The sequence below is a fragment of the Tamandua tetradactyla genome, chromosome 22 (assembly GCF_023851605.1).
Source record: "Tamandua tetradactyla isolate mTamTet1 chromosome 22, mTamTet1.pri, whole genome shotgun sequence".
Classification (NCBI taxonomy): Eukaryota; Metazoa; Chordata; class Mammalia; order Pilosa; family Myrmecophagidae; genus Tamandua; species Tamandua tetradactyla.
This window is the reverse complement of record NC_135348.1, coordinates 23,160,506-23,183,750: the sequence shown is the minus strand read 5'-3', so window position 1 is coordinate 23,183,750 and position 23,245 is coordinate 23,160,506. Positions and strand designations below refer to the sequence as shown.

At 36.7% G+C, this 23,245-nt stretch overlaps 1 protein-coding gene and 1 long non-coding RNA gene across 8 annotated transcripts in view; one reads left to right on the top strand and one right to left on the bottom strand.

The window, feature by feature from the left end:
* ANAPC10 (anaphase promoting complex subunit 10) overlaps positions 1-23,245 on the bottom strand; it is a 218,519-nt gene that overhangs the window by 37,227 nt on the left and 158,047 nt on the right. For all 3 annotated transcript variants that reach the window (XR_013167480.1, XR_013167479.1, XR_013167481.1), the window contains exon 6: positions 693-748. The gene's annotated coding sequence lies outside the window, so the exon portion shown is untranslated. The remainder of the gene's footprint in view (positions 1-692; positions 749-23,245) is intronic.
* LOC143666275 (uncharacterized) overlaps positions 1-23,245 on the top strand; it is a 144,531-nt gene that overhangs the window by 39,800 nt on the left and 81,486 nt on the right. For 2 of the 5 annotated variants that reach the window (XR_013167502.1, XR_013167501.1), the window contains exon 3: positions 3,914-3,993. This is a non-coding gene — a long non-coding RNA (uncharacterized LOC143666275). Of the gene's footprint in view, positions 1-3,763; positions 3,994-4,203; positions 4,278-23,245 lie in introns of those variants that run through there. The other 3 variants (XR_013167503.1, XR_013167504.1, XR_013167500.1) reach the window with 3 other exon arrangements.

Sequence of the window (23,245 nt, the reverse complement as noted above, 5' to 3'; positions counted from 1 at the left end):
TTAAAATGCCAAAATAGTGCCACAGAAAACACGTCAAATAAAGATTTAAGTTTTCTTTATGAAAAAAAAGTGTTTAACCAGGGTTTATAGGGTTTTATAAAAACACCTTAACACCTTACATGCCTAAGGGGGGAAAGCCCTAGTTAAGTATCCTACCCCAACAGCAGACCACCCAATGCTGATGACTCGAAGCCTCAAACAGACGCATCCTTGGGAGCTGATGTGGAGACCCTTAATTTTACGGGCATTTTAATTGTATTTGGGTTATTACCTCATGCCCCAGCAAACACCTACAGTATTTAATAAAAATGAGCGCAGAACAGTGTTCTAGTTAAAGTATGTATTAACCAAAATCATAAACTACATATGCTTCACCATAAATTGACTGGGTGTTTAGTGTTTTTCTGCCTTTAAGTTATATTTATTTTATTATAACACATATGCTTCGCTGTGCACCAAATCAACGTTAATTGACAGCATTTAGACACACTCTTCTATCTCTAGCTCCTATAGTCACAAACATACCTGCCCTACTTACTATAAAGTGATACATCCAGTCTATCAACTTTCCAGATATTAAAGAGAAATGACTATGAAAGATTACTGGGTCTATAAGGCAAACAAATCTTGAAAAGAAAAAAAAAACTTCATTTTGTATTTGTCTGGAATCTACCTATTTTGGTACTACTTACATTAAAGCTGCATCACAGAAGTTTGTGGTCTTCTCAACGGGACAAAAGAAAACATCCTGAAAAGAAAGAAAACCTTCATCTTGTATTTGTCTAGAGTCTAGACACTAGACAATGGATTCTTAATTTTTTGCTTCAGTGCCCTGACAAAAAAATTAATAGGTAAGGAAAGCATGCAGAATGTAGAATTGATGATGTTTAGAATCACTACTGTCTGATTAGATTTTCTAGCCTAACTCCCTTAATTGCCAAATTTCCTGAAAGAGTAGCTGTTTCTACTTCCTTACCTCCAGTCATTATATAACCCATTAAATTTAGCATCTGTACAACACCCCAGCCCACATTACACTGAAAGAATTCTTGTTTCAGTCACCCAAGATCCCCTAATTGCCAAAATCGCTGGTCTTCAATCTATTTGACCTCTCTGTGACCCCTATCTTGTAGACCACTTATTCCTCCATGCAACTCTCTCCCCCTTAGACTTCCCTACCATCACCATCCTTCTTCCCTTCCTACCCTCTTAGAGCCCCTTCTCATTCTCCTTCACTGGCTTCTTTTTCTCTGATCAGCTACAATTATTGATGATCTCATAGCATCCTGTACATCTTCTCTTATCACGCTGCAAACTTCCTGCGTGATTTTATCCATCTTAATGTACCATTCATATGGTTACAATTCTGCAATTGCAAACTGAATGCATGATACTCTCTCTCCAAATATAAACAATAATAATGATAATAATAATAATAATAATAATGATAATAATAATAATAATAATAAATCTGTCCCCCCGCCTATGCTCCCCATTTCAATAAAGAGCAATTTCACCCATTCAGGTTTTGGTGCCAGTAATGTGGATATTATCCATGCTTCTCCCTTTCCTTAACCCCAAATGGGGTTGCCAGATTTGGAAAACAAAAGTACAGAGCCCTCAATTAAATTAGAATTTCAGATAATGGATCAAACACTTAGCTCCTAACTATTTCTGAAATTTCTTAATGCCTCTTTATTTCCCTTTTTCTCCATCCTAGACCAAACCACTACCATCTTTTGCTTGAACCTCTAAAATGCTTTCCAACTGGCCTCCTTGAATGTTCCATGGCTCCCTAAAATTCATTCTCTACACAGCAATCAGAGTGATCTTTTAAAAACCGTGAACTGGATTGTGTCATTCTTCCTCTTAGTTTTCCCTCAAGCAATTACTTATAGTTAATATCCCAATGCTGGCCTCTGCCCACCTCTCCAGCCTCCTCTTTAGTGACACTATTGAGCTTATTGTGTTTTAGCCACAATGATGATTCGTCCAACTCTTTAGGAGCCTTCTTCTCTTCACACAGGCTGCTCCCACTGCTGCAGACTTTACAGACTGAAAAAACACATTTTTTTTCCAATTGCATTCCAATGCAATCATGCATCCTTTCTGCCCTTCCCTGTTTAACACCATTTCATTATCAAAACCTTTTTTGAATACCTGCCCCTTCTCTGGCGTACAGATAAGGTCTTCCTGTTTTATGCCCACACTGCATTGTGTACTTAATATCTTTCCTTCCTGCTACACTATAAGTCCCAGAGAATAATGCTTGTGTCTGTTTGATTCTAGATTGCATCCCTGTTGCCCACCACAGTATCTGCCATAAATATTTGTTGAATCACTAGCTTTCCATTCTTGATCTCCAACCCAGACCTCCTCTCAACCACATTTAAGGACATCTCATTTAATAAATACAAAATAGTTTCATGCCTCCAAGTTCCTGCTCGAAATGACCTATGTCCACTCTCTACCTATCAATTATTACACATCCTCAACACATGTTCAGGCATAACCTTCTCTGTAATGACTTCTCTCAATTCTATAGCTAACTATTCACTCTTTCTTTATGTTTCATAGCCTCTCGTAGCTATTTCCATTATAGTACTTATCATTTTGTATTGTAACTAATTGTTACAGGTCTGGTCCTATACTAGGCTATAAATTCTACATATAGAATGGCAGGGGAATCATCTTTTTATTTCTCACATGTATCTGGTATATAGTAGAACCTAACAAATAGCACGCTAAATGAATGAATAAATAAGATACAGCAAAAAACACATTAATCAAAATAATTATTATCTTCCTGCTTCCCCTCCATGTGCAAAGACCTGAAAGTTATCATAGAAAAATATTATAGTTGTTCAGGTCTCCATCATAATCACCAGCTCTAAAGGCTATTTGTGTCCTTCAAATTTTCTATTTAATTACATAGAAATCAAAATTTGGGATTGATGAGTTTGTGAGACAAGTCAATTAACAGACTTTAAAAATATTTCTATATGTTTGGTACTATGCTGTGTGCTATGGAACAGAGAAAAGAAACACAAGGCATGATTATTGTCTTAAAATCTATATTAGTGGAAAGGTGAAGTAAAACTAAACAATTAAGAATATATAATTATGCTCTATTATTAAGTGCTAAATTATGTAACAGCTTAAGCTATGAATCAGATGGAATTCAGAAATAAACAGATAAGATTTATTTATTAATGAAAACTTTATTGCAAACTTATTCATTCTCTGTGCAGGAGATGGGCTCTGGGCTAGATACTGAGAATACAGATGAAAAAGAGAGCCCTTCCTTGGCCAAAATCTCCTTTGCATATCTGAAGGAAAATATTGATCCTTTCTCTAGGAAAATGCGCACGCACTAAACGTACACATATACACACTCACACTATTTTTAACAATACCAGGAGGTCATGAATCAAAAATGCCTGGACTAGAGGATTTCTCTAGGGAAGATAAAACCACTGAAGCCAAGAAGAAACTAAACTTCCCTGCTTTGTTTGGTTTTGAAGTGCTTTGCCATGTCTAAAAGGAAAAGATTTATGATGGCAGGAAACAATAAAAACAAAAAAGGCTCAAAGGTTAGTAAAGAATTTCCACTTTATAGAGAAGGCACACTCTCTCCAAAGGGAAACTTCAGGTGATAGGTGCCACATCCTAATGTGGGCCCTACATTGCCTGATGTTGATGCTGTGAAAGAGACTTCTCATTGCCTCCTCAATATCCATTCTTCCCTTCTTTCTAATTACAGGTCCAATGTTGTTATCGATGATGTCCCAGTTAAAAGGTTGCAGTTCCCAGCCTCCTCTGCTGATAGCTGTGGCCAATGGCCAATAAGCAGTTGTTGGGTGAATTTTAGAAAGAGCTTCATTTGCCCTTTTTTCCTTCTTCCATCTTCCAGACTGGAATATGGATGCTATTACTAGAGCTCTAACAGACAATATTGGACCATGCTGTCAAGTGACTTTGAAGATGGAAGAGGTGAGTTAAGGATGGTAGAACACAAACATGGATGGGACGTAGATCCTTTATGACTGTGGAACTTTTATATAACTCTGACTGCATAAAAATAGAAAAATAAACCTTTAAATCATTTCAGATACTGTTGTGAGCTGGGGAGATAAGGATTGTTTCATGTGGCTGATACAATCCTAACTAACTACTATTTCATATTTTCTTTTTTAAACATAGGATGAACCAGTAAAATTTATCAGTGGGCTATATTCGGCTTGCAAGCCACCTATTTGTAACCTCTGGGTAAGGATACAGAAATCGTATTAAAATTAATAAGTTCTAGAAGTAAATATAGAGGTACATGCATATGTGTGTTGATTCAAACAGATATTTCCTAGCTCTGCACAGCGACAGGCCAAGAAGCAATGACACTTTAGTAGTGATAAACATACCCAGCACCCAGATCTTGGTTATAAAATGCCATTCTTTTAAAAAAAACTATGAGTATGTGAGGTAGGGGGTAGGGAATTAAGACTTTCAGGAGAAATGGCTGATTCCAGGGCAGGGAGGGGAAAATACAAGATAAACCTAGACCATCTCCTGGTGACCAAAAATAGGAAGTGCTAAAAAAAATGGTGAAGTCGTGTTGAACAGATATAGGGGCCAACTGGAAGGGGGGCCCAATGGCCAAATCTGAAGCAATTTAAGCACTAAAATAAAGAATGATAGTAACAGATTATAACCCATAGAGAAAATATTCAGAGTCCATAGTGATAAAAATGATTGAACAAATAAATAAATGTGAAGAGACAGCTCTTCCTTATAATAGAATTCCAATTAATAAATACAGATGAAATGATAGAAATAAGAAAATCACCATTTAGCAAACAGTAATAGTTGTCACAGGCTAGAATCATCAAAGGATTGCAGAATTAGCCAGCAAAAAGATAGCAACTAACAGGATATTTGCAGTTTTAACATATCTCCTCAGAAGATACTTAATAATCACAAAGGGTAAAGTAGTAACAGATTTAAGTGCAGAGATCTGGCAGACATCTTCTTAACTAAATACCAGATTTAACATCACCAGTAATGAGACAAATCATGTACCTCCTCTTGTGCTGAGAAGAATATCACATCATTAGACAGTATTCTTATCCAAAAATGCACAACCTGAATTTCAACACAATGAAACACCTGAAAAACCCAAATAAAAATACATTCCACAAAATAATTGGTCAGAATTCTGTATAGCTTAATATATGACCTGGATACATTCTAAAGTATGTTGGGGAGATAATTAAAAAGTTTTGGCAAAGTCCTTGAAGGACTGTAGAAAAAAAATATGGAACTATTAAATCTTTCCCACTTGGAAAATCTCTGACACTCTCTCAAACATTATGGATTCCCAAGTTAATAGACCACGCCCTTGACCTTGAGGCTTGCTCTTAAGAAACTTATTTCTGTAACAGAGAAGTTAAGCCTACTTATAATTCTGGCTAAGAGTTACTTCCAGAGAACCTCTTTTGTTGCTCAGATGTGGTCTCATTCTCTCTAAAAGCTCTCCTAGTAAAATCATTACCCTTCCCCCTACATGGGACATGACATCTAGGGGTGTAAGTCTCCCTACAAACATGGGAGATGACTCCCAAGGATGAGCCTGGCCCTTGCACCATGGAATCAACAATGCCTACCTGAACAGAAGGGAGAAAAGAAATGTAACAAATAAGGTATTAGTCGCTAAGATATTTCAAATAGAGTAGAGAAAATACTCCAGAGGTTACTCTATGTGAGCTTCAGCTAGATATTGCTAATTGCCATGAAATTCCAAGCCCCAACCAATAGTATTTCTGTAAACCCTAAAGAATACCCAGGGCTCTATCTGAGACTATAAAAGTTTCACTCATTAAATTTAGAAACCTAAAACCTTCAAATAATTGCTAGGCCAGATAAGCCCTGAAACCCACAGATACTAGTATTTCTAAGAGCATCAACCAGTACATCCCCTCATACCAAATTGCCAACAACCCTTTTCCAACATGAAGAAGATAGAATGATCATTGTCCAAATATCCCTAATAATTGGGAGTAGGATCAAAGGAGAAGGAGGAGTTGTAACAGAGAAAACAGGATTTAAGAAATGAGCATGATTGTTGAATCATTGTATTGATTTTTTTTAGTCTCCATATCTTGGAGCAGCTAGAAGGAAAGACCTGAAATTGTGGAACTGTAACCCATATCATATTTTGAAATTTGTTCTAAAACTACTTGCTAAAATGATTTGAAATTTATTGCTTTTTTATATGTTATATATTTCACAATAAAATATGTTAAAAAAAATAATTGGTCAGAATTCCTCAAAAGTGTCAAGGTCATGAGCCACAGAGAAAATTGGAGAAACTGTATCAGATTAGAAGAAATTAAAGTGGAATGCTGATCCTGGACCATAAAAAGGACTTTAGTAGGACAACTGGCAAAATTTAAATGTTTGTAGATTACTTAGTAATATTGTATGTGTTAATTTCCTGACTTGTCTCATTGTACTATGGTTATGAAATGCTTAAAATTGGGGAAGCTGAGTAAATGGTATATGGAAACTCTCTACCACTTTTGTGTTTTTTGAAAGTCTGATATTTTGTCAAAATAAAAAGTTAAGCAGGGGCAGGCCACGGTGGCTCAGCAGGCAGAGTTCTCACCTACCATGCCAGAGACCTGGGTTCGATTCCCGGTGCCTGCCCAGGCAAAAAAAAAAAAAAAGAAGTAAGCAGTTAACAGCTATGGTAATATATTGCTCTCAATGTGAGCATTATGCTATTTATTTCTCATAGAGTTGACTATGTCAGAATATTTCTAAAAAAACTTTTTCAAATAATTTTTACATGGATCATCAACAATGGGAACCTCTGAATTTTCTGTGTTATCATGTGCTCACAACCTATATGTAAAATGTACTGAAATAAGTGGCAAGAATTCTCACTTGCCGAGCTGGAGACCTGGGTTCGATTCCTGGAGCCTGCCCATGCCAAAAAAAAAATGTACTGAAATATCCTAGAGTATTTTCTGAGGTGGGCAACGGAATGAAGGCAACTCTATTACAGAAGATTTGGCAAGGAGGAGGGGCCAGACAAGTAACCGTGATCGAAATGAGAGTGGAGGACAGTTTGAACTCTGGTTGGCAGCTCGGATGGAAGGGAGATACTAAAAAAAATTCACATTTGAAAACAAACAACAAAAAGAGTTACAGATGCCAGCTGCCGTGAAAGAAAGGAGCATCTGGTTAGGAACGACGAAGTTGGGAAAGACAAATGATGAACCCAATTACGGCCATGTGGAACTTTGAGGAGTGACATAACATTTGGAGATATGGGGCTGGAATTCTGTGGAACTTTAAGGAGTGACAGAGCATTTGGAGATATGGGGCTGGAATTCCAAAAAGATTCCAGGTAGAAGTACATTTGGGTGTCAGCAGAACAATATTAGTTGCTGAAATCATTGGAGGGGAAAATCTCTTTGATGGAGAAATTGCAATGAAGAAAATCAGAGGGACAGGAGCGACCAATGGGAAAAGACTAAAGATATGCTCTACACCTAATTATTGTCATCCTTGAAAAGGTGACAAATTTAGTTTAAAAAGTACAACAGGCAATTCCTGCGATGGTTGCCTGCCTCAGGATTATCATCCATTTCTGAAAAGTCTCATGGTTATAAGGGTGGGGCCCCATTGGCCAAATCTCTTAATGACCCTGTCCTTAGCCAAAACATTGGCCGAGATGGTATGTCTGACCCAGGCAAAGCTAATAAGCTCCCCCCACCCCCCACTCTTCCACGTGCTGGCATTTAAAACTTGGAATGATAGAGCACCATAGAAAAGGGCAATGAAGTCCTGTCTCTCAGGTTCCTAGGTTGTGTTCAATTCTCTTTGATACACCAGCCTCTTTCCAATAAATGCAAGCACTCACATGTCAGGCTTAAATTCCTTCCAGTCTGTTTCCATTGCTTGCAAGCAAAAGACTCAACCAATAGCACAAATATTTAATGAGCACTCCCACAGTGCTGTTCAAACTTTAGTGAGCATATGAATCACCTAGGCATCTTGTTAAATGCAGATTCTGATTTAGTAGGCCTGAGATTCTGTTCAAACAGCAAGACATAACATAATTCTATTCTCAGGAAACTCCCAACTTGGCAAAGCAGACAAGCCATACCGATGTGAAATAAATAATTCAGGGTATACTATGCAGCAGAAAGAACCCTAGATCAGTTTTAGCTCTCTTTAAACCTACTCTGATCACATGTGAATTCCTGAATCAAATTGGACTTCGGTTTCTAAATCTGTAAAACGAGATTCCTCTCAACACATAAGTTCTATGCATAATAATGATTAAAATTAATTACACAAATAGGGAAAAGTCAATCTACTATCCATTTTATATTTGTAATAAGAGAGGTTATTTCTAATAAAAACATTCACTAATTTTTCAAAATGTGCACAAAATAGTGAGTGTGAAAACATTTTAATAAACAATACATACATTATTGCCTTTATAGAGTGAAAGGAGGAGAGAAAAGTCTAGAAATCTTTGAATTTATGGGTAATTCTAATTTTCCTCTTTTTCCTTTTCTTTATTTTCTACTATCAATATGTATATTTTTATAAGAAACCTCAAATCTATGATTGATAATGTCCATCCTTGTCTATCCCTAACTGTCTCAAGCTCCCCAACATAGCTCTGAGCTAGGAATAGCTCAATCTGCCAATACATTGGAAATTTCCTTCTCATGAGTAAGCAAAATCTGGAAGCAGTTTCTCCAGTGTTCCTTGAGGTGAATTGAGACCCCTGGGAATTGAGCTACCATTCAGTCTGACTGGCCTTCTGCCCAGCTTCTGGTTTTCACCCTTACTCCCTACTGGGATAGAAGCCCAGCCCTGAACACCAGCCAAAAGAGCTGGAGCTCTCACTCCGTTTAATTCTCACCAGTCCAGGGAACAGGCCCTGCTAGTAGTACCACCCACACTACCATCTCAATTTCTCCAGCTAGATTGTCCCTGCATTAGCCTAGGGAGGCCTCCCATCAGCTGCAGCTAATAACCAACTAAGCCTGAGTAATGTTATCTCAAAGCTCTAGACATTAGTCTGCCAAAAGCCTTTTGCAAATGACTTCTTTATATTCACAAGTAGACTACAAACCCAATGATACATTTTGCAGATGAATTCACTGTATTGACAAAATGGATGTGATAGCTTAACAGGTGAGATGTATTTGCTATTCAGTCAAGGTGTGATCACATACTTTAATATATAGTTATGCTTATATTGTGCATGAATTGTGACCATATAACATCTTCAGGACTTGATTTCCTCAACTGTAAAATGGTTAGACTACTCTCAAGCCTCTTCAATTAAAATTCTAGGTAAATTTCTTCACCAAGGAATTATATTCACTCTTTGAACCCTTCCTGCTTTCTCTCATAGTATTTATACTGCTATGTACTACAACTATCTCTCAGTATTATATGGAGAGTGTACATGTGAGTTTCTTCCTGTAGATTCCTTGAAGATAGCGATTTTGTTTTACTTGGTGTTTGTATCTGAGTGTCTGGTATTGTGATCAGGTCACAGTCGGCCTCTGTAAGAGTTGCTCAAACTACAAACATTAACAACTAAGTTAACATACAACACACAAAACACTCCATACTTTATCAAAAATTATAAAGTAAATTTTCTTTAAAGTTCCAAGTTGTTCCTTAAATACTGAAAAAAATCATGTTTAGATAAAATTAGTCTTGTTAAACTTCATCAATTGAACCTTGAGTTCTTTTGGCTATTTGATAGGCAAAAAATGAAAAAAAAAAGCAATTATTTTATGGATTAATATAGTCCACCTTCATAAAGAATTTAGGAACAGTTTTCAACATGGTAGAAGACGGGAGGAATAGACAAGAATCATGTTATTGTTACTCAGAAGCCTTGAAACCATCTTCTCTAGAGCATGAACAGCTCTCAAGAATTTGGATGATAAGTAGAGGCACCAGAGAAAGCACCAGAATGTCAAGCCCTATATATTAGCTTGTTAAGCAGCCAGAATGCAATAATACAGAAATAATACAGAATGCAATAAAACAGAAATGGAATGGCTTTCATAAAGGGAATTTATTACATTACAAGTTTATAGTTCTAAGGCCAGAAAAATGTCTAAACTAAGGAATCCAGAAAAAGATACCTTGGCTCAATGAAGGCTGATCTGGGAAGGCATGTGTCTGGCATCTGCTTGTCCTTGATCCCCATTTGTTGCTTCCAGATTCTGTGTCAGTGGTTTCCTCTCTAAGCCTCTGTGGGCCTTCACCTAGTTCCTTTGGGACAGCTCTGGGTTCTGGCTTGCTTAGCATGTTATGGAAAGGTACACGGTGGCACCGGCTGGGCTCTGCCCATGTCCACCATCTGCCCGCTCTGTTGACACTCCAAGTATCTCCAACATCCATGTCTCTGTCAGCTCTGAAGCAACTGTTCTCTAAGTGCATTCATCTGAAATTTCTTCAGAATGTTTCCCCTTTTAAAGGACTCTAGTAAACTAATCAAGATCCACCTTGAATGGATGGGATCACATCTCCATGTAAAACAAAAAGTCACATCCACAGTTGGGAGCATCATAATCTGTGGAGATAACCTAATCAAAGGGGTTTCCATCTTACAATATAGAATCAGGATTAAAGGACATGACTTTTCTTGGGTACACAATACTTTCAAACTAGCACACCCTACAATAAAGGTGCCAGGCTAGTGGTAGAGTTCAAGATAACCAGGAGTAATTTTCTACCAACAAATTTGCTTCAGAGATTTCTTGGATCACTCAAAGAACATTTTGTAAAATATATAAATATTAGTCTATCATGTTATCCTTAGTATAGAAATAATGTTTCAAGCACCTAGCAGAAAAGAAAATTCTTGAAGGTTAATTTTCAGAAAAACAGGTAAAATCATGATTTCCATACAGATACAAAAATGACTTTGTGCATTCTCTCCTGTTATCCTGTTTCAACCAGACACTAAAGAATCTATTCACTCATCTTAACCTGTTCTGTGGCTATACATATTATTTCTGTTTCATCTCCTCAACTCCCTCCTACCTAAGGCCACTCCCTCTTCTCAGGAATGCTTCTCTCATCAGTGTTCCTGTTCATGACAGCCCAAAGCTTTATCCAGAATCTAAAGACTCATGTAATCCTAAGCAAGCAGCCTGGGTGAAAGGAGGGGTGATTCCTAGAGGGCCAGGAACTCTAAAAATTACCAACTGGCTGCCTTGACCATGAAAGAAGTTCAGTCTAGCCATTGGTGAATGTCTGACTTTTTTTTTTTTAACAGAATTGTGTTCTGGTGGACCCACCCGTGTAATGCAAAATATACATTCAAATAGCTGAATGAGTTGACCTGTTGTGTGAGGTTACTCAGTATTGTTCATTTAAATACTGGAGAATGTCTATCAAACACAATGGTTTTTGTTGTAGCACAGTTGATGTTAAACTGTTCTGACAGTAAGTAGCCAATAGGCTCAGCAGTTTCTAAAAGAAAATCTTGGTTTGGATTAATAAAACCATGCCATCAACAGAGAGAAGGGGGTATAATCTAGCCTCAAATATCCATCCCATTTCTTTACTAGCTCTATATATGAATGAGCGATGAAGGATAATATCTTGTCTAAAACATTTATAATTGGAATTTTATCCTACCTACAGAAAACTCAATGCATATGAGGATTATAGAGCTTAATTCATAGATTCATTAAAAAAAATTCATTGAGTGCCTGGTTGTTCTACAAACTGCAGATACAAAGATAAACAAGATATGCTCTCCACCCTGGAAGAATTTAATATACAGTGAAGAAGATGGCAGAAATGAGTATTATAATTTTTCATAAGGTTAAGGTATGACAGTCATTATTGTATTCCAGTAGCTAGGATTCCTAGATGTTTATTACATTGAACAAAAATTCAGTGATGGTATTATGACATGGTCTTATAGGAGTACTGCAAGTCATTAGATCCATTTTTTTTTTTGCCTGAATAAAGAGAGCAATAACTCTGTAGTAGATTATACCTAAAACCTGCTCATTCTTCATGTGACGGATCTGAGAAAGATCCTGGAGCTAATTCGGAAAAAGGGATTGCCTAAGAGCAGTGGCCTCTTTGTTAAGCTTTCAGTGATCATAAAAGAGTTACCAGATCTTCTTTTAAAGATTTGAAACCATAGAATAAGAAGAGATCATCATATGATCTAGAGCTGGGGTATACAACTGCTTATACTTTTGGAGAGCAGTACTACAATGGTTCCCGTTAAAGAAGCCTTTTGTGGACAACTTTTCCTACATTTGTACTCATTATTGTCTCTGTCAATTAGACCAAAAGTCTTTTCCTGAAATCTATCATAAACAGCCCCTCCCCTTTCTACTCCCCAAAAGACGAAGGAGTTATAAAATGATCTGATCTTAGTAAGTCAATATGTCATTTCAGATAAGACATTTGAAACATTCTTTTACAAAATTTGCAGGATGTTTCTGATCTCCTAGAGGTCTTTCTTGAACCAAATGAAATATAAAAGATCCATGTGATAAATCCAAATTAAATTCCCTCCTTCCCTCCTTCCTTCCACCTTCCTTTTTTCCTTCTTTCCTTCCTTCTTTCTTTCTAATATCAAGGGAAATGACTGCAAGATTTTTGAAAAAAGAGCTTCTCCTCATGACTAGCTCGCCTTAATTCAACACCGGGTTTGCTTCTCTATCGCCTCAATCTCTGACTTTGGCCACATTAATCTCTTTGTGCCTAAGTTTCCTTACCCGAAACATAACAGCACTTACATGAAAACACAATCATGACCAAGGATTTAAAAGGATAACTGTTTGTGTTTTTTAAGAAAAGAATAAAATACTCATGCCAGATCCCTTTAAGATTACTAAGTCAACACAAATGTCTCTTCACATCTTTGAGCATAATTGTTCACCTCTAAAATAAAGAGTTGAGTTAAATGATCATCTTGGTCCCAAAATGGTTTTAAAAATTCTATTTTAAACCATGCTATTCTATTTTCATGAGAATTATATCTGGAAAGGTAAGAAATAAAATAGCAGACAACAAACATAAATAGCACATCCAAAATAAACATCTCTAAAAACTATTTCAATTTAACTTCTTCAATAAGAAAGTGAAAGTTCAAAGGCATTTATCAGGTGGTGAAAAGAAACTCTGAAACCTACAGTTTGACTCAGGCCCAAAGTTGAGGAATTAACTTAAACAGAACCACACCAAAGTATGAATGGAAGTACAGGGAATTATTTAGAGTGGATTGGAGAGCAATATGCTATTTTTTCCATTCGGGTTGTAGTCAAATAGAAAAAAAACTCCATAGCAAATTTTAAATTGTTTCTAACAATGAATTGTCAAAGTAGAAACAGCATTGGTTGTTTCTCTGAACCATTTAGATGCTTCTTGGGTGGCTGAAGTTTCTCAGCTTCCAGGGTATTCTAAGTGTGTATCAATGGCTTAGTACAATGAAGTATCTTAATGGTATATTTACTGAAGCACTTAATCTACTCCTTGGGGGTGAAGAGATCAAGTGTATGAATCCTTGTTAAAACACAGAGGCTTTCTAGAGACAGCGTGATGGCTGCTGCATGCTGGAGTCCATAGACTTACCCTGTGACTTGTTGATAACTTCAACTTGTCAAGGTTATAATTTGTCATCAGACATTTTGAATTAGAACCTAAGATGTTTCATCAATACCTGTCAATCCACACCCAGCAAAGAAAGCAGTAGAGTGTCAAGCAGAGGATTTAATTTAATGAGCTGGCCATAAACCTGTCATGGGTTGTTTTTTCTTAGCATCCCTTCTTTCACCACTTCCCAAGTCAAATCCTACCAAATACACAGAGGTCAGCTGAATCACTCTGAGTTCAGAAAAATCCCAGAAGACTTCCCTAACCCCCATATGTATAATCTAGTAGAGAACTCGATGGAGAACAAGGCCTCAGTTTATCTGTTGACTAAAATAGATTAAACTAGATGGTTTTAGAGTAAATATTCCATAATTCTGTCTCATTTTTTTTCTTTTGGTAATTATCAGTTTGAAGAACCCTGAGAAAAGTCAAATTTCCAATTTTCGTTTCAAGGAAATTTGATTTTTTTTTTTTTCCAAATAATCTCTTTGGCACACACAAAAAAGGTGAAGGTATCTATTTTAGCTTTACTCCTTAAGGGTGGTATTTAAAGAATGAAACCAGGAATGGTTGCTATTTAAAGAATCAGTCATAAAGAAAAGAAGATAATAGTTGTAATTTAGAATGGAATAGCTGCTTTTCAGTGAAATAATGCCACATACCAGTGCATCTTCTTTTTTAGTCTATCTATGTGGGTATAAATACCACAGCAGCAAGCCTGCATTGTAAAAGCAGGGGCTCCTTTACGTGAAGTTTTTTTATTGTAGTTAAAACATTGGATAAAAAAGGCTAGTTCTGAAAGGACTTGGGAATTAAAAATCAACACATAGAGGAAAATGAATAAGAAGAAAATTATATTCTGCTCCAAAATTGGACTCAAAAATATTAATTACATAATTACTAGCAATGTAATTACCAGAACTTCCAGTGCAAACAACAGAAAGAAGATTGAAAGTCTTAAATGTTGGCCCATGAAGCTGAAATTTAACATAGTATAAAGGCTCGAAATTCATTCTGACTTTTCCTATAATCAATGACATAAAGAACAATGCATTTGACAAATGATTTCTGGTCAAGCAAAGGAGAGGTAGTTTTAAATAAATCCAGTTTGGTATCAAGAGATAGGGAGAAGGATTAGGTTGAAAGAGAGGATCCTTCAACCAAGTTGAGTGATTTTATTTTTTATCCAAAAGGACAGAATAGTTTAGCTAAGGCATACAGAAGCTACTGAATACCTTCCCCATGAAGTGCATTGTGATGGTTAAGTTCAGGTGTCAACTTGACCAGGTTATAGTGTCCAGTTGTTTGGTCAAGAAAGCACTGGCCTAATTGTTACTGTGAAGATATTTTGTGGATTTAAATCATCAGTTAAGTTGCTCATATTTATGATCGATTACATCTACAATCAACTAAGGAGATTGTTTTCAACAGCGAGAGAATTCTTCTCATCCAATAAGTAAGGCCTTAAAAGGAGAACTGATTATTTCAGCAGTCAAAAGAAAGAATTTCCGTCTCCACTTCGGCCAGCCAGCTTTCTGGGGAATTTCTGGAGAAATTCATCAAAACCTTCATCAGAGTTCTCAGCTTGTGGCTTGCCCTAAGGAATTCAGACTTGACTATCCCCACAGTTGTGTGAGCCAATTCTTATAATAAATATCATCATATCTACTTAATGTATATATATTATATAAATATAAATAAATATCTTTTAAATAAATAATATATATAATACATATATATATATATATATATATCTCCTGTTGGTTCTGCTTCCCTGCAGAACCATGACTAATACATGACTTGTTCTTATGCTGCAATAGAGGGCTAAACTGGTTATTTCTAAGTTCTCTTAAGTTCCTTTTTTCAGTGAATCCTGGTACTTTTGAGGACTTACCTAAATGAAACTCATGCCCAACTTAAGGCAAATCCAGCCCTAAGAAAGCCTCCTTGAAGGACTTCCTGGAAGATGGCGGCTTAGTAAGACGCGCGGATCTTAGTTTCTTCTCCAGGACACCTATTAGGGGAGTAGAAACGATACAGAAAGCGCCCAAAGCCACAACAGAGATAAAAAAGACAGCGTACCCCATCCTGGAACGGCTGGCTGGCTGAGAGAAGCAGCTCGGGTGAGATCGCCGAGGCGCGCGGGCCTTACCGGGCGGGGTGGCAAGCGGCCGGAGTTACTCCCTTCCCCCTTCCCCGGGCCGGCTGGGAGAATTGGAGAGGTGGTCCCCTGAAACCAAGGCGACTGGCGCCCACACCACGCGCAGCCCCCGGACCAACTGAGAGAATTGGATCGGAAACCCCCAGGCCGCGGAGAACGGTGACCCTGTGACTCCCGGGGAACGTGCACTCTCTCGGGTGGGCCGCTGCCGCTGGTGCCCTCCCGCCACGCTTGTTGCCCAGGGTCGACTAGGAAATTCGGACGGGCTCTTTCCCTGGCTGCGGCGACCAGCAACCCTCCCTGCGTTCGGACCCCGGGCCGGCTCAAGTCGCTTCGGCTAGCGAACCCCCAGGACGGCGAGAGTTTTCCAAAGTTTAAGGTCCCACAGCACCTTTTACTGGTGGGACCCGCAGACAAACGTGTGCCACGAGCGCCACCTACTGGGCAGGATAAGAAAAACAGAACCCAGAGATTTCACAGAAAAATATTACAACCTTGCTGGGTCCAACACCAAGAGAAATCTGAATAAATGCCCAGACGCCAGCAGCAGAAGATAACTGTCCACGCTCAAAAGATTGAGAATATGGCTCAGTCAAAGGAACAAACCAACAGCTCAAATGAGACACAAGAGCTGAGACAACTAATGCTGAATATACGAACAGAAATGGAAAACCTCTTCAAAAATGAAATCGATAAATTGAGGGAGGACATGAAGAGGACATGGGCTGAACATAAAGAAGAAATAGAAAAACTGAAAAAACAAATCGCAGAACTTATGGAAGTGAAGGATAAAGTAGCAAACATAGAAAAAATAATGGATAGCTACAATGATAGATTTAAAGAGACAGAAGATAGAATTAGTGATTTGGAGGATGGAACATCTGAATTCCAAAAAGAAACAGAAACTATCGGGAAAAGAATGGAAAAATTTGAACAGGGTATCAGGGAACTCAAGGACAATATGAACCGCACAAATATACGTGTTGTGGGTGTCCCAGAAGGAGAAGAGAAGGGAAAAGGAGGAGAAAAACTAATGGAAGAAATTATCACTGAAAATTTCCCAACTCTTAGGAAAGACCTAAAATTACAGATCCAAGAAGTACAGCGCACCCCAAAGAGATTAGACCCAAATAGGCGTTCTCCAAGACACTTACTAGTTAGAATGTCAGAGGTCAAAGAGAAAGAGAAGATCTTGAAAGCAGCAAGAGAAAAACAATCCATTACATACAAGGGAAACCCAATAAGACTTTGTGTAGATTTCTCAGCAGAAACCATGGAAGCTAGAAGACAGTGGGATGATATATTTAAAATACTAAAAGAGAAAAACTGCCAACCAAGACTCCTATATCCAGCAAAATTGTCCTTCAAAAATGAGGGAGAAATTAAAACATTCTCAGACAAAAAGTCACTGAAAGAATTTGTGACCAAGAGACCAGCTCTGCAAGAAATACTAAAGGGAGCACTAGAGTCAGATACAAAAAGACAGAAGAGAGAGATATGGAAAAGAGTGTAGAAAGAAGGAAAATCAGATATGATATATATAATACAAAAGCCAAAATGGTAGAGGAAAATATTATCCAAACAGTAATAACACTAAATGTCAATGGACTGAATTCCCCAATCAAAAGACATAGATTGGCAGAATGGATTAAAAAACAGGATCCTTCTATATGCTGTCTACAGGAAACACATCTTAGACCCAAAGATAAACATAGGTTGAAAGTGAAAGGTTGGGAAAAGATATTTCATGCAAATAACAACCAGAAAAGAGCAGGAGTGGCTATACTAATATCCAACTAATTTGTTGGAAGTCTAATTTACTTCAAATGTAAAACAGTTAAAAGAGACAAAGAAGGACACTATATACTAATAAAAGGAACAATTAAACAAGAAGACATAACAATCATAAATATTTACGCACCGAATCAGAATGCCCCAATATACGTGAGGAATATACTGCAAACACTGAAAAGGGAAATAGACTCATATACCATAATAGTTGGAGACTTCAACTCACCACTCTCATCAAGGGACAGAACATCTAGACAGAGGATCAACAAAGAAATAGAGAATCTGAATATTACTATAAATGAACTAGACTTAATAGACATTTATAGGACATTACATCCCACAACAGCAGGATACACCTTTTTCTCAAGTGCTCATGGATCATTCTCAAAGATAGACCATATGCTGGGTCACAAAGCAAGTCTTAACAAATTTAAAAAGATTGAAATCTTACACAACACTTTCTCGGACCATAAAGGAATGATGTTGGAAATCAATAATAGGCAGAGTGCCAGAAAATTCACAAATACGTGGAGGCTCAACAACACACTCCTAAACAACGACTGGGTCAAAGAAGAAATTGCAAGAGAAATTAGCAAATACCTCGAGGCGAATGAAAATGAAAACACAACATATCAAAACTTATGGGACGCAGCAAAGGCAGTGCTAAGAGGGAAATTTATTGCTCTAAATGCCTATATCAGAAAAGAAGAAAAGGCAAAAATTCAGGAATTAACTATCCATTTGGAAGAACTGGAGAAAGAACAGCAAGCTAACCCCAAAGCAAGCAAAAGGAAAGAAATAACAAAGATTAGAGCACAAATAAATGAAATTGAAAACATGAAAACAATAGAGAAAATCAATAAGGCCAGAAGTTGGTTCTATGAGAAAATCAATAAGATTGATGGGCCCTTAGCAAGATTGACAAAAAGAAGAAGAGAGAGGATGCAAATAAATAAGATCAGAAATGGAAGAGGAGACATAACTACTGACCTCACAGAAATAAAGGAGGTAATAACAGGATACTATGAACAACTTTACGCTAATAAATACAACAATTTAGAGGAAATGGACGGGTTCCTGGAAAGACATGAACAACCAACTTTGACTCAAGAAGACATAGATGACCTCAACAAACCAATCACAAGTAAAGAAATTGAATTAGTCATTCAAAAGCTTCCTAAAAAGAAAAGTCCAGGACCAGATGGCTTCACATGTGAATTCTACCAAACGTTCCAGAAAGAATTAGTACCAATTCTCTTCAAACTCTTCAAAAAAATCGAAGTGGAGGGAAAACTACCTAATTCATTCTATGAAGCCAACATCACCCTCATACCAAAACCAGGCAAAGATATTACAAAAAAAGAAAACTACAGACCAATCTCTCTAATGAATACAGATGCAAAAATCCTCAATAAAATTCTAGCAAATCGTATCCAACAACACATGAAAAGAATTATACATCATGACCAAGTAGGATTCATCCCAGGTATGCAAGGATGGTTCAACATAAGAAAATCAATTAATGTAATACACCATATCAACAAATCAAAGCAGAAAAATCACATGATCATCTCAATTGATGCAGAGAAGGCATTCGACAAGATTCAACATCCTTTCCTGTTGAAAACACTTCAAAAGATAGGAATACAAGGGAACTTCCTTAAAATGATAGAGGGAATATATGAAAAACCCACAGCTAATATCATCCTCAATGGGGAAAAATTGAAAACTTTCCCCCTAAGATCAGGAACAAGACAAGGATGTCCACTATCACCACTGTTATTCAACATTGTGTTGGAGGTTCTAGCCAGAGCAATTAGACAAGAAAAAGAAATACAAGGCATCAAAATTGGAAAGGAAGAAGTAAAACTATCACTGTTTGCAGACGATATGATACTATACGTCGAAAACCCGGAAAAATCCACAACAAAACTACTAGAGCTAATAAATGAGTACAGCAAAGTAGCAGGTTACAAGATCAACATTCAAAAATCTGTAGCATTTCTATACACTAGTAATGAACAAGCTGAGGGGGAAATCAAGAAACGAATCCCATTTACAATTGCAACTAAAAGAATAAAATACCTAGGAATAAATTTAACTAAAGAGACAAAAAACCTATATAAAGAAAACTACAAAAAACTGCTAAAAGAAATCACAGAAGACCTAAATAGATGGAAGGGCATACCGTGTTCATGGATTGGAAGACTAAATATAGTTAAGATGTCAATCCTACCTAAATTGATTTACAGATTCAATGCAATACCAATCAAAATCCCAACAACTTATTTTTCAGAAATAGAAAAACCAATAAGCAAATTTATCTGGAAGGGCAGGGTGCCCCGAATTGCTAAAAACATCTTGAGGAAAAAAAACGAAGCTGGAGGTCTTGCGCTGCCTGACTTTAAGGCATATTATGAAGCCACAGTGGTCAAAACAGCATGGTATTGGCATAAAGATAGATATATCGACCAATGGAATCGAATAGAGTGCTCAGATATAGACCCTCTCATCTATGGACATTTGATCTTTGATAAGGCAGTCAAGCCAACTCACCTGGGACAGAACAGTCTCTTCAATAAATGGTGCCTAGAGAACTGGATATCCATATGCAAAAGAATGAAAGAAGACCCATCTCTCACACCCTATACAAAAGTTAACTCAAAATGGATCAAAGATGTAAACATTAGGTCTAAGACCATAAAACAGTTAGAGGAAAATGTAGGGAGATATCTTATGGATCTTACAACTGGAGGTGGTTTTATGGACCTTAAACCTAAAGCAAGAGCACTGAAGAAAGAAATAAATAAATGGGAACTCCTCAAAATTAAACACTTTTGTGCATCAAAGAACTTCATCAAGAAAGTAGAAAGACAGCCTTCACAATGGGAGACAATATTTGGAAATGATATATCAGATAAAGGTCTAGTATCCAGAATTTATAAAGAGATTGTTCATCTCAACAACAAAAAGACAGCCAACCCAATTACAAAATGGGAAAAAGACTTGAACAGACACCTCTCAGAAGAGGAAATACGGATGGCCAAGAGGCACATGAAGAGATGCTCAATGTCCCTGGCCATTAGAGAAATGCAAATCAAAACCACAATGAGATATCATCTCACACCCACCAGAATGGCCATTATCAACAAAACAGAAAATGACAAGTGCTGGAGAGGATGCGGAGAAAGAGGCACACTTATCCACTGTTGGTGGGAATGTCAAAGGGTGCAACCACTGTGGAAGGCAGTTTGGCGGTTCCTCAAAAAGCTGAATATAGAATTGCCATACGACCCAGCAATACCATTGCTAGGTATCTACTCAAAGGACTTAAGGGCAAAGACACAAACGGACATTTGCACACCAATGTTTATAGCAGCATTATTTACAATTGCAAAGAGATGGAAACAGCCAAAATCTCCATCAACAGAAGAGTGGCTAAACAAACTGTGGTATATACATACGATGGAATATTATGCAGCTTTAAGACAAGATAAACTTATGAACCATGTAATAACATGGATGGACCTAGAGAATATTATGCTGAGTGAATCCAGCCAAAAACTAAAGGACAAATACTGTATGGTCCCACTGATGTGAACGGACATTCGAGAATAAACTTGAAATATGTCATTGGTAACAGAGTTCAGCAGGAGTTAGAAACAGGGTAAGACAATGGGTAATTGAAGCTGAAGGGATACAGACTGTGCAACAGGACTAGATACAAAAACTTAAAAATGGACAGCACAATAATACCTAATTGTAAAGTAATCATGTTAAAACACTGAATGAAGCTGCATCTGAGCTATAGGTTTTTGTTTTGTTTTGTTTTGTTTTGTTTTGATTTTACTATTATTACTTTTATTTTTTTCTCTATATTAACATTCTATATCTTTTTCGGTTATGTTGCTAGTTCTTCTAAACCAATGCAAATGTACTAAGAAATGATGATCATGCATCTATGTGATGATGTTAAGAATTAATGAGTGCATGTGTAGAATGGTATGATCTCTAAATGTTGGGTTAATTTCTTTTTTTCCGTTAATTAAAAAAAAAAAAAAAAAGAGAAGGGATAATTGGAGATGAAGGGATACAGACTGTACAACGGGACTGGATACAAAAACTTAAAAATGGACAGCACAATAATACCTAATTGTAAAGTAATCATGTTAAAACACTGAATGAAGCTGCATGTGAGGTATAGGTTTTTTGTTTTTGTTTTTTTGGTTTTTTTTTTTTGTTTTTTGTTTTTTTTTCTTTCTATTATTGTTTTAATTCTTATTCTGTTGTCTTTTTATTTCTTTTTCTAAATCGATGCAAATGTACTAAGAAATGATGAATATGCAACTATGTGATGTTATTAAGAATTACTGATTGTACATGTAGATTGGAATGATTTCTAATTGTTTTGTTAATTCTTTTTTTAATTAATAAAAAAAATGTGATGGAACTACTTAAAAAATTAAAAAAAAAAAAAAATTTCCTCCAAAATAAAAAATGTACTTTAAATGATGTATAAAAAAAAAAAAAAAAAAAAAAAAAGAAAGCCTCCTTTCACACCCACTTCTGTCTAGCCTCAGTCAGTTTATTAAAGATTCTGGCCCATCAGGAATTTGAGCCCCCCAATTTTTATTTCAAATACTCCACCTTTCAGAAGTACCGAATGGAGTATTAAATAATTGGCAAAGATCAAAGAAATAGCTCATAACTGGTATTTTATTTTTCTTAGAAAAAAATCACAGGTTATTTTAATTCACTGCTATAGTTCTTAGACCATTTTAGAAGAGTAGTTGGGGTTGGAATTTTTATTTAACTCTTCTCTAGATTACCTACAAATAATTAAAATATGTAGTTAAGTAACTGTTCTTTGCAAAATCTTTCTGTAAATATTTGTATAAATCCCATTTTGTTTCCCATTTTGCTTATGATCCTAAGGTATTTGGTGCTTCTGCTTATGTTTTATTTTAATAAAAATTAACACAATGGTGTTTTTAAGTCCACAACCTTTAAGCATTGCAATTGCATAATTGGAACTAACCCTGTTCTTGTGGGACTACATATGACTATATAGTGTGTAACAAAGTCTTAGGAAGAAGTGACCTGAAGTGCATGCATTCCTATGTATTAATGAAGAGTGTGTTTAATTAAATCTTATTACCCTGTACTAAGAATCAACTCCATACACAAAGAAATTTTCTTTGGAGCTAGCTTTTATTGTATGCTTGTCATGTGTGGCAATATGTTAAGTGTTTTGTGGGTGATACGGGCTTCAACTACTCTATTCTTACTAGTTCCTGTACTCTGAGACCCAGAACGTATGGAGAGAGGAAACAAAGTTAGTTTGAAATTTTCTGTCTACATAAAATTTATCAGCTACTAATTGTCCCGCTGATTAACAGTTACGCGTTAATGATTCCAAAAAGTTTCAAAAGTACAGTATCAGATATGAAAACTGATGAATCCATATTAAAATGAAACCCTTTGATGGAACAACATGAAATGTGAAAACAATACTAAATTAGGAGTCAGAAGACTGGGGTCATTAATTACCTGTGATTTCAGTTTGATCTATCCTATGGGATCATGCTACGTTTTCTAGCTGACATGGTTGCTTTAAGTATC